The sequence below is a fragment of the Medicago sativa genome, chromosome 5, assembly GCF_051527215.1.
Source record: "Medicago sativa cultivar Bolivia chromosome 5, Bolivia_mono, whole genome shotgun sequence".
NCBI lineage: Eukaryota > Viridiplantae > Streptophyta > Magnoliopsida > Fabales > Fabaceae > Medicago > Medicago sativa.
Genome location: NC_140753.1, coordinates 36,689,072 through 36,699,471, shown reverse-complemented (window position 1 = coordinate 36,699,471; position 10,400 = coordinate 36,689,072). Strand labels below are relative to the sequence as shown.

General features: G+C 35.0%; 1 non-coding gene across 1 annotated transcript; it reads left to right on the top strand.

Annotated features, from left to right (window-relative positions):
* Positions 1-4,268: 4,268 nt before the first annotated feature.
* On the top strand, positions 4,269-4,375 carry LOC146922058 (small nucleolar RNA R71). Its single transcript, XR_015012974.1, has one exon. It is a non-coding gene; the product is annotated as a small nucleolar RNA R71 (small nucleolar RNA).
* The last annotated feature ends 6,025 nt before the right edge of the window (positions 4,376-10,400 follow it).

The following is a 10,400-nucleotide window of genomic DNA, read 5'->3' as shown; positions in this document are numbered from 1 at the left end:
CTTATCCAACAATCCCAAGACAAAGAAGTGCCTACTCACTAACGTTCATTGTAGACATGGAAGAGAAGAGGAAGAAGAAGAAGAAACATAAAAGTAAAGATGAACTTTTATTCCAAGAACAAAAGATGAATATTTGTGATGGAGAGCTACTCTATTTATAGCTTACATTCGACTTAAAATCTAAGCAATTACAAGGGCTTTTCGGTAAAACTAAAACATAGTAACTTAGGGCCTAAGCAAAAGCAGCAAAAGGCACTTCTGAGAGGTGGCACGGCCGTGCCACATGTTGGCACGGGCCGTGCCAAGCTTCTGACTTGGGGGACTTATATTTTGTTCCCGAATCTTTCGTATTTTTGCTCCAAATCAGCTCCAGACTCTTTTCTTTTGCTCCAAGACTCCTTCCATCCAATATTCATTCCTGAAATATAAAAATATGCAATTGAAGTAAAAAGATTCAAAAAGGAAATAATATTAAAATAAAATAAAACTAAATCTAAATAAAATGAAACTAAATAATATATAAAAATAGATTAAATAATGACTCATCAAACTCCCTCACACTTGAATCTTTGCTTGTCCTCAAGCAAAAGGCAATAGACATAGTAGCAACAAAAAGATTTAACATGGCAACACAATTGAAAACTCAAGTCTCTCTTAAGGTTTTATTTCAATGTACACTAATCACAACTTCAAGTATTCCTTGTGAACCTATTCAACCCAACAACAAGTCTCAAGTGAGTGTGTGTGCAGTCCAACCCTTTTCTTGCTCCTGTATAAGACAGATATTATAAGGAACATGTTCTATCCCTAATACTAAAGTAACCGAGGAAAGTCCTTTCTTCATTTCATATAAGAGAGATGAGAATTCAGTTAAAATTAAATTAGATTAACAATTTAAGCACAAGGGGCTGCAGATTGCTTAGGGGTTATCATTTCTTCATAGGAAGTCTTTTTGGAGGGAGTGTCCTTTCCCCCTAGATTCCATGATCCCCCTAAGTAGTGCTGCAAAAATTTTATCATCTTCGCGTAGGAAGTCTTTTTGGAGAGGGTGTCCTTTCCCCCTAGCTTTGATGAATTTATTTCATCATTTGAGGGATTTGGAATTTAAGTTCAATTAGGGAGTCACCACCATAATTAGGAAGTTAGAGACGGAGTGTCCTTTTCTCCACATGTTGGTGCCATTCTCCCGCCCCATTTTAGTTTAACAATTTATAGCAATAAAGCACATTAATTATTTCCCACACAAACTTATACTACTTTTACTCTAAAGACTTTTAAGGGTCCAAGTTACCATTAAAGATAGAACATGCTCCTTAAAATACCTATTCATACACTTACTCAAAGATTGCAACTGAGTGCTTTTCTCATTGGAGAATTTTCACAATAAAACATGATGTGGGTATAGCAAGAACACTAAAAACGCAAAAAATCACTTTCATGTACAAGAAACAACCTTTTAAAAAGAGACAACAAAAAATTTTATGCCATAATTTTCAATAAAAACAAGCTACTTAATCATGCCTTTCGCAATAAAAACAAAACAAAAGAATAAAGTTCAAGGGAGTTTGGAACACTACGACTCTAGACACTTTATTAGGCTCCCCCCACACTTAGGAGAAGCATTGTCCTCAATGATTCAAAAATAAAAGAAGAAGTAGAAGAAGAAGAAGAAAGAGAGAAGAGATAAGGGAAGAGGAAAGCTCACAATTTTATTGAGGTCCATAAGGTGGATTTTGGAGGTGAAGGTGTTGTATGTTTCGGAATATGTGATTGTTTTCTTCATTTATTCAATTGCTCCTTTGGACATCGTTCCTTTCAACACCTTGTCTTTGCTTCTCGGTGTTTATTCTTTTAACCTTGGTTTGCATTCATGCCCACCGTTTATCATTATAGATTCCACCAGTTTCTTGTTCATGGTGCAAGTTTGCACCTACCTCCTCGTCATTACCACCATCATCACCATCATCTTGTACCTGTGGGTTAGTACCAACATAAAACAAATTTTCCACCACTTCCGGATTAGTTATGTCCGAATTAGGTAGAATGATCAAACAATTAGCTCTAATAATTCTTCATTCATATTGGTAATTGTGAGTAGGGCCATGGGTTCTAAGGAAGGACAAAGTAGTATATAAGTCTAGATAATAGTTCCCCTCTATCCTCTTGATCCCTTGATTCACACTCACCCCAAACTTCCTAGCAATAAAAGTGATGATTCAACCTACCATTATATCACCCTTATGATCTGGTTTCTTTTTAGCAATTGAAACAAGATAATTAAGCAAATAATAGCAAATGTTAACAAGGTGGTTATAAAGCATAGCCCACAATATAAACAGCTCAACAGTCCTCATCATTCCCTACCTCTTTCCTTCTTTATATGGTGTCATAACCCTTTGAAGGTACCTAAGCACAGGGTTGTGTTATTCAACAGCCTAATCACATTATCCTCTATTCCTAGCTATCCATAGCATTAACATCAAGGTACCTGCAAGTAGAGATAGTTCTAGAGATTAGAGATTTATACCCATTCCTTTGCTCGGGATCCTTGAATTTGATCCTATGATTGCGGGCTGTTGATTGCTTCTTGCTTGCACCACTTCCGGAGCCTTCAATCTCCTTACTTTTCCTCCTTGATGCCATTGACCTAATTGACTTTGTTTTGGTTTGGGTTAAGGTTAGGTTTTGTGATGGGGTTGGGGTTTAAGTAAGGTTTTTGAGTTTATTGATGAAGATTGGTGAAGAAATTGTGGTTTGGTGAAGTTTGAAGAGAGTTATGGAGGAAGGATGAAAGAAGTTATTTTGTTTAAATAAGGGAAGAAAAAAATAAAAAAATGATTTTTTTTTTGGTTGAAAAGTTGGCACGGCCGTGCCACCACCGGCACGGGCCGTGCCAAGCTTCTGGAAAAAGTGGAAATTTTTTTCTTTTTTTTTGCGAGATTTTTTTTTTTTTGGGTTTGGTGTCTGGTCAATGTCTTCAAATTTCTTTCACTTTTTCGCATCATATTTGGACAAATACCTACAAAACAAATTAAAATAACACAAAACAAAAAAGCAATAAAAATCATGGGTTGCCTCCCACGAAGCGCTCATTTAGAGTCATTAGCTTGACGGTTAGAAAATGGTTTATCTATCCTATACCCAATCTTTCGGAAAGGGACAATGGCATCAAACTAACATTCTCTCCCAAATCACACATGGCTTTTTGTATAGTTTCAGATCATATGACACAAGGTAGGGAAAAGCTTCCTAGATTCTTAAGTTGAGGTGGCAGTTTGTTTGGGAGTATTTCAATAAAGTTCATAAACTGCTCATCTAACTTGGACTCATCAAACCCTTGTGTTAATGGAATTTCAGGCTCATGAGATGGTGGAACAAATGATTTATCATTCTCTCCTATGGCTTTCTCACCTTGAGGCTCATCACTCCCTATCTGTCCTTTATTGTTCTTAACTTTCACAACAGTGTCCTCTAAATGTTTACCATCCCTGAGAGTAATAGCACTTATATGGTCTTTGGAGTTGGTTTTGGTTTGGCCTAGAAGGACTCCAAATGGTTGGGAAAGGGTGGACACTTGTTGGGCCACTTGGGAGATTTGGGTTTCAAGCATTTTAGAATGAGTAGCAATAGAATCAATTTTGGTATTGAGTTTGGAAAGAGAATCAATCAGAAATCTGGTTTGGTTTTTGAGTTCTTGAATCTGTTTAGATTGATTTGCAATAGTATTCTCTATTAAAATTTCCAAATTTGATTTCTGAGCGACTCTCTGATTGATTGCGTAGCCAGGTGGTGCTACTTGTCCATAGGGATTTTGAGGATTTTTATAAAAGTTTTGGTTTTGCCTCATCCCTTGGTTGTACTGAGCATAGTTCATTTGCTCAACACCATTAATAGCATTACCTAGTTGGCAATCAACACCAATATGGCCAGATATACCATAGATTTCACAAGAATGAGATGCAGAAGAAGAAGAAGAGATGGCACTAACATTTATTTTTTCAAATTTTTGGGTTAATGCATCAATCTTAGCAGCAAGGTGATCATAGTTAGAGACTTCATACATACCTGCCTCCTTTTTGGAGGGTGACGAATTAGTGATGGCTCTCTCGTCGATCCACATGTAATGATTTTGAGCCATGTCTTCAATGAAGGCATATGCTTCTGTGTAATTCTTGTTCATTAAAGCTCCACCTGCAGCTGCATCAACATAAATTTTTGAGGTATACAAAAGACCATTATAAAAAGTGTGAATAATAAGCCACTTCTATAAACCATGATGGGGACAAAGTCTAAGCATTTCTTTGAAACGCTCCCAAGCATCGTAAAGAGATTCTCCATCTTTTTGAGTGAATTGTGTGATTCGATTCCTTAATTGAATAGTTTTAGAATAGGGAAAGAATCGGGAAAGAAAAGCCTGCCTCATTTATTGCCATGAAGTAATAGAACCAATTTCCAATGAATGAAACCAAGCACTAGCTCTATCCCCTAAGGAGAAAGGAAAGAGGTGCAGCCTTACGGCCTCTTGGTTTGCATTCAAGGTTCCATTGAGTCTTAAAAAGGTTGAAATATGAAAATTCGTATCCTCAGTGGGTGATCCGAAAAATTGATTTTGCTGCACTAAGTGAATAAGTGCAAGTTTTATTTCAAAAATTTTACCAACTGTTGGGTACACAATAACATCGTATGGCTCATATGAAGATGTGATTGCATATTCTTTGAGAGTGCGCTCCTCGGCCATATCGTTATTATTTTGTGTTTCCAAGAAGTTACCGGTAAAAAGAAAGAAATATAAAAAGAAAAAAATAAAAATAAAATAAAATAAAATAAAATAAAGAAAAAGAATTTTTTTTCCTTCAGTCTAACCGTTAAAAAAAATTAATCAAATTGCAATAACTCCCCGGCAACGGCGCCAAAAACTTGATGAGTAAATCCGTAAGTGCACAGTTTACCGATGTAGTAATAAAAAGATATCGTTCCGACAGGGAGTTATGAATTCAATTAACTTTTAAGAATGATTAGAATGAAAGTTTTAAAAGGTAGAAAGTTATATTTTTGTTTAATTAAAAGAAAATAAAAATAATAAAAGAAAAGAGCCTTGGGATTATTGGTTCATCGTAACGACGAATCCTTCACAAACAACCCTCAAACTTATAACCTTATGTTAGTCCTAATTTCTAAAGACAAGTTTCTCTTTAGCGTATCAAAGCTTCTCTCGAAGTCAGTGAGTGTATTCCTCCAACAACCACACCTATTCTCATGGGTGATTGCCTTTGGAACCCTTGAAGATCGAAACTTTATATGTCTCAAGGTTTGCTAGACTATTCTCATGTTTCGCAATCCTTGTCTAAATTCACTTGTTCGAATATCAAAGCTCCGCGTTCGCTTTATGAATTGATATTTGAGATGATGAATTAACAATTATCAAAACCTCCGTGTTCTCTTCCACAGTTTGATAATGGTTAATTCATGTTAAAGCGGTGAATTTAGATTAGAAATTAGGGTTACATAAAATTAAGGTTTAAGGCTTGGTTTGATTCGGATTACATCATTAGGCTTATCCAACAATCCCAAGACAAAGAAGTGCCTACTCACTAACGTTCATTGTAGACATGGAAGAGAAGAGGAAGAAGAAGAAGAAACATAAAAGTAAAGATGAACTTTTATTCCAAGAACAAAAGATGAATATTTTTGATGGAGAGCTACTCTATTTATAGCTTACATTCGACTTAAAATCTAAGCAATTACAAGAGCTTTTCGGTAAAACTACAACAGAGTAACTTGGGGCCTAAGCAAAAGCAGCAAAATGCACTTCTGAGAGGCGGCACGGTCGTGCCACATGTTGGCACGGGTCGTGCCACATGTTGGCACGGGCCGTGCCAAGCTTCTGACTTGGGGGACTTATATTTTGTTCCCGAATCTTTCGTATTTTTGCTCCAAATCAGCTCCAGACTCCTTTCTTTTGCTCCAAGACTCCTTCCATCCAATATTCATTCCTGAAATATAAAAATATGCAATTGAAGTAAAAAGATTCAAAAAGGAAATAATATTAAAATAAAATAAAACTAAATCTAAATAAAACGAAACTAAATAATATATAAAAATAGACTAAATAATGACTCATCAAAATTCCAACCCTTTTTGACGTTGTCAAAAGGGGAGTAAATGCATGATGTTCCTTGTTACTTCTATTCGTCTTTTTCGCGTTTCTTTTCTTGTGTGCTATATGACAGGGGGAGCCATCATCAATTATTTGACATCATCAAAAAGGGGGAGATTGAAGACTACACTATTTTATTTTGTGTCTTTTGAAAAAGTGTCAAAGTTCAAATGTTTATCATGTTGAATCGGCTCAAATATAGTTTGAATCAATTCACTAAAGTCTCTGACTTCAGGTGAATCGATTCACATCTTCATTGAATCGATTCATGAATGAATCGTCTCTTTTTTGATTGAATCGTCTCACAAAACTCTCTGACTTGCACTTGAATCGTTTCTTAAGATATTTGAGTCGTATCAATTTTCATCCTGGGTTCACTTGAATCGATTCAAATATGCATTGAATCATTTCATCCTTCATGCTTCTCTGGTTTGTTCTTTGCTGTCTAAATCAATTCAAGCATTTAGTGAATCGATTCACTCTGTTATTTTTGTGCGAAATTTGAGTGTTTTCACCCTTTACTATATATACACACCTTTCCCATAACTCCAAATCATTGAATCATTTGCATTTATTCTCTCTAAGTCTCAAAAACTCATTGTTCATACATTCTTCAAGATTAAACACTTTTTCTTAGAATCACTTTGTTCTTTGAGTGTATAGATTCTCTAGGATGCTAGTAGGGATTGTAAGTTGGTCCTCTCAAGAAGATTGATTGGGCTTAATCAAGGCTTCAAAGGAAGTGAATAATCTCATTCCACCTCCAAAGGACTGGGGGTCTTTCTAACCGTTCTTGAAGTCGAAAGGGGTTCGTTTACCGGACGTAGCATTGAAGACTCGAGTGAAGAGTTCGAAGGAGTGCACGGGTATTCAAGGATCCGAAGATTCAAGAAGCACCAAATTCAAGGGTTACTTGGAGTTTGGGGGAGTGTTTGCATTGGGGTTGAAGAATTAGAGTTAATTTCAAGGAACTTTTGTAAACATATTGTAATCAACATTTGTTACTTAGTGGATGACCTTGGTGAAGACGTACTTTATCAAGAAGAGTAGACGTATCTCTAGCGAGGATGAGAAAGAACGAACTACTATAAAAATATCGGTGTTATCTCTCTTTCCCTATCCTCTTTAATTTTAGCTATTGCATGTGATTAATTGAATAATTGTTAGGATAATTTGCTAGTGTTGATCTAAGTAGTTTTCATTGAGAATTGTCTAATTCATTGAATTAGATTTAAACACTTTGCTTAGATCAATTGATTGCAACATCTATTCAATTATTGTATTTCACTTGTATTGTGTTTTAATTTGATAGCTTAGTAATTTTGTTCATATAGGTTTGGTTTGAAATTGTATATTGTTTAAGGAATATTAACATTTGATTGTATAATAAGATTTGAATCGTGAATCTCTCAATTCTAAGATTAAATCTTAATTCCAATATTATTGTCTTTTTGATCCATTGATTGTGATTGTTTGAGCACGAATCCAATAGTCAATTTCGTTAAAACTTGTTTTTATCAAAACTTCGGAAAATCTTTTAAAAAGCTATTCACCCCCCCCCCCCCCCCTCTAGCTTGGTGACTATTTAGCCATATAGACCAACACCTTGCACTTTAGAAAAAATTTGGTTTTGGTCCTTGCTGTTAGTTAGCTGTTTAAAAAAATGTCAAAATTAACTGAGTGCCATGTGGCACAACAACAAGAAATATTTACAAATTTAATTAAATCAAATAAAACAATTGATTTATAATTTGTTTTGTTATTATTATTAGAACTTACTGTTCATCATCACCTCCAATCCCACATCATCACCATTTATGTTGTTGTTACAACAGAATTATAAACTATTCTTCTTTCAATTCCAATCTTGTCCCTCTTTCTTGTTACAATACAATTATAGACTATTCTTCTTGTTGAAGGTTTGGGTTCTGGCCACTGTTTTTAGTGTGTTTACAACAGAATATTACACACTACCACCATTTCTTCTTAACAGATTTTATCATTGAATTAAATTGCAAACGTCCGAAATTCATCCATTCGCGAGAAGGAGCTTTAGAAGAACCAGTTAAGGTCAAGCTTGAAGACAGACAATATTGGGATGCAAAATTTCATCTTTGAACTAGGCTATGAATACAAAACTTAATTGAGCCTTGAAGACAGATTTCGAAGTCAATTTCGCTAGAAAAGGCTTTATAGAATCAGTTATAGTCAATTTCGCTATCAATTTCACGACCATGAGATTGATTGACATTCAATTGAAAACCCTAGGTTTCATTTTCCACCTTTCACAAAACCTTTGATTGGCGTTTATACTATGCAAACTGGAATTATTTCTTTAACACTTGCAAAAATATCGAGAATAGAGGTGTTGATGGTGAATAAAAACATAAGAGAAGAAGTAAAAATGAAGATCAACAATCCGGCTGTGATGGTGAAGGGGTATACAGAACCGTAACACAAAGAGGACCTGGGTTTTTTAATACTTTGTTACTAATTATTAATAAAATAATAATAAAATTAAGGCTTAATTAATCCTTTGGTCCCTTAACTTATTTTTGGATTTCAATTTGGTCCCCTAACTTTAAACTGTCTCAATTTGGTCCCTTAAGTATCTCTCCGTTTACCAAAGTGGTCCCTTTCGTTAGTTTTTTTTGTAAAAACTGTTAACATTTGCCACATGTCAGTTTTGATTGATGATCAATGGTTGGATTTGAAAAGCACACATGACATACTGTGGACTCACAACATATGATAACTTCCTCTTCATCTTCTTCTTCACACCAAAGCTAGAACCGAATCAGCAAGAACAAGGAAGAGAAAGGAACCGAGCTGAAGTACAACAGTTTCGGAATCGCAACAGGCCACACAAAGAAGATCCAAATTGGATCGTGAAAGAAGAAAGAGGGTCCGAATCAAACAGATCAAAATAGAGGAACGAGATAGAGGAGTTCAACATAAGCAAACCGAGCAGAATCTGAAATCAGCAATGATAAACCCAAAAGAATTTTTTTCCTAGAATCTGAAATCAGCAAACCAATGTTCTTGATCATCCTCTCTTTTTCTCTATTCACAAAATCAAACCAAAAACTTAAAATCAATCTAGAAACCAAATTAAATCCTTAAACAATTCCTGGGTTTTCATTCAAACCCAACTAAACTCCAAAAATTAATTTTAAGAGTTTGGGTAATTTACATCAAACACAAACTTCATTCTCTATTTCAAAGATTCCTTCTTTCACATGGAACCGATTCAAATGTGAAGGGGATGAAGGAAGAGAGGAAGAATGGGTAGAAATCAATGCTCCAATTCATCTCATGTTTTGTTTGAATTCAAAAATACATATTCCAATTGTTGGGTTTGATTCGAATCTGGTCCCTTTCATCTTAGCAATAATCAATTGTTTTTGCTGGGTTGTTTATAAGTAAATTACTTTGAACCTGGAGATTTTCTATTTGCTTTTTTTTGGGGTTTGTGATTTCTTTGAGTTTTGCTTTATCCGGATTCTGTGTTGCTACCAAATATTCCTTTTGAAAAGATGGTTCAGGGCGCGAAGAGTGGAAGAGGATGCAGGAGAGGAAAAGGGCCAGAAGAACAAGGCTGCAATTTTGTTCATATTTGTATTATTTTAGAGAAGGCAACAAGAAAGTGAAATATAAGAGATAGAGAAATTAAAAAAAGAAGAATATGTGTCTGTTGGGTTGTTGTAGGAATTGAAGCCATGAATTTATAGAGGAAAAGGAGGTATGAACCGTAAGTATGTTGTGAGGAAGAAGATGAAGAGGGAGTTATCATATGTTGTGAGTCCACAGTATGCCATGTGTGCTTTTCAAATCCAACCATTGATCATCAATCAAAACTGACATGTGGCAAATGTTAACAGTTTTTACAAAAAAACTAACGGAAGGGACCACTTTGGTAAACGGAGGTATAATTAAGGGACCAATTTGAGACAGTTTAAAGTTAGGGGACCAAATTGAAATCCAAAAATAAGTTAAGGGACCAAACAATTAATTAAGCCTAAAATTAATTATAAATCAATTCTTTATTTGAATTAATTAAATTTGTAAATATTTCTTGTTGTTGTGCCACATGTCATGCAACCATTTGTAAATATTTGAATTAATTAAATTTGTAAATCAATTTTGACATTTATTTTAACAGTTAACTAACAGCAAGGACCAAAACCAAATTTTTTCTAAAGTGCAAGGACTAAAACGAAACAAAAAAAAAAAGCACAGAGAC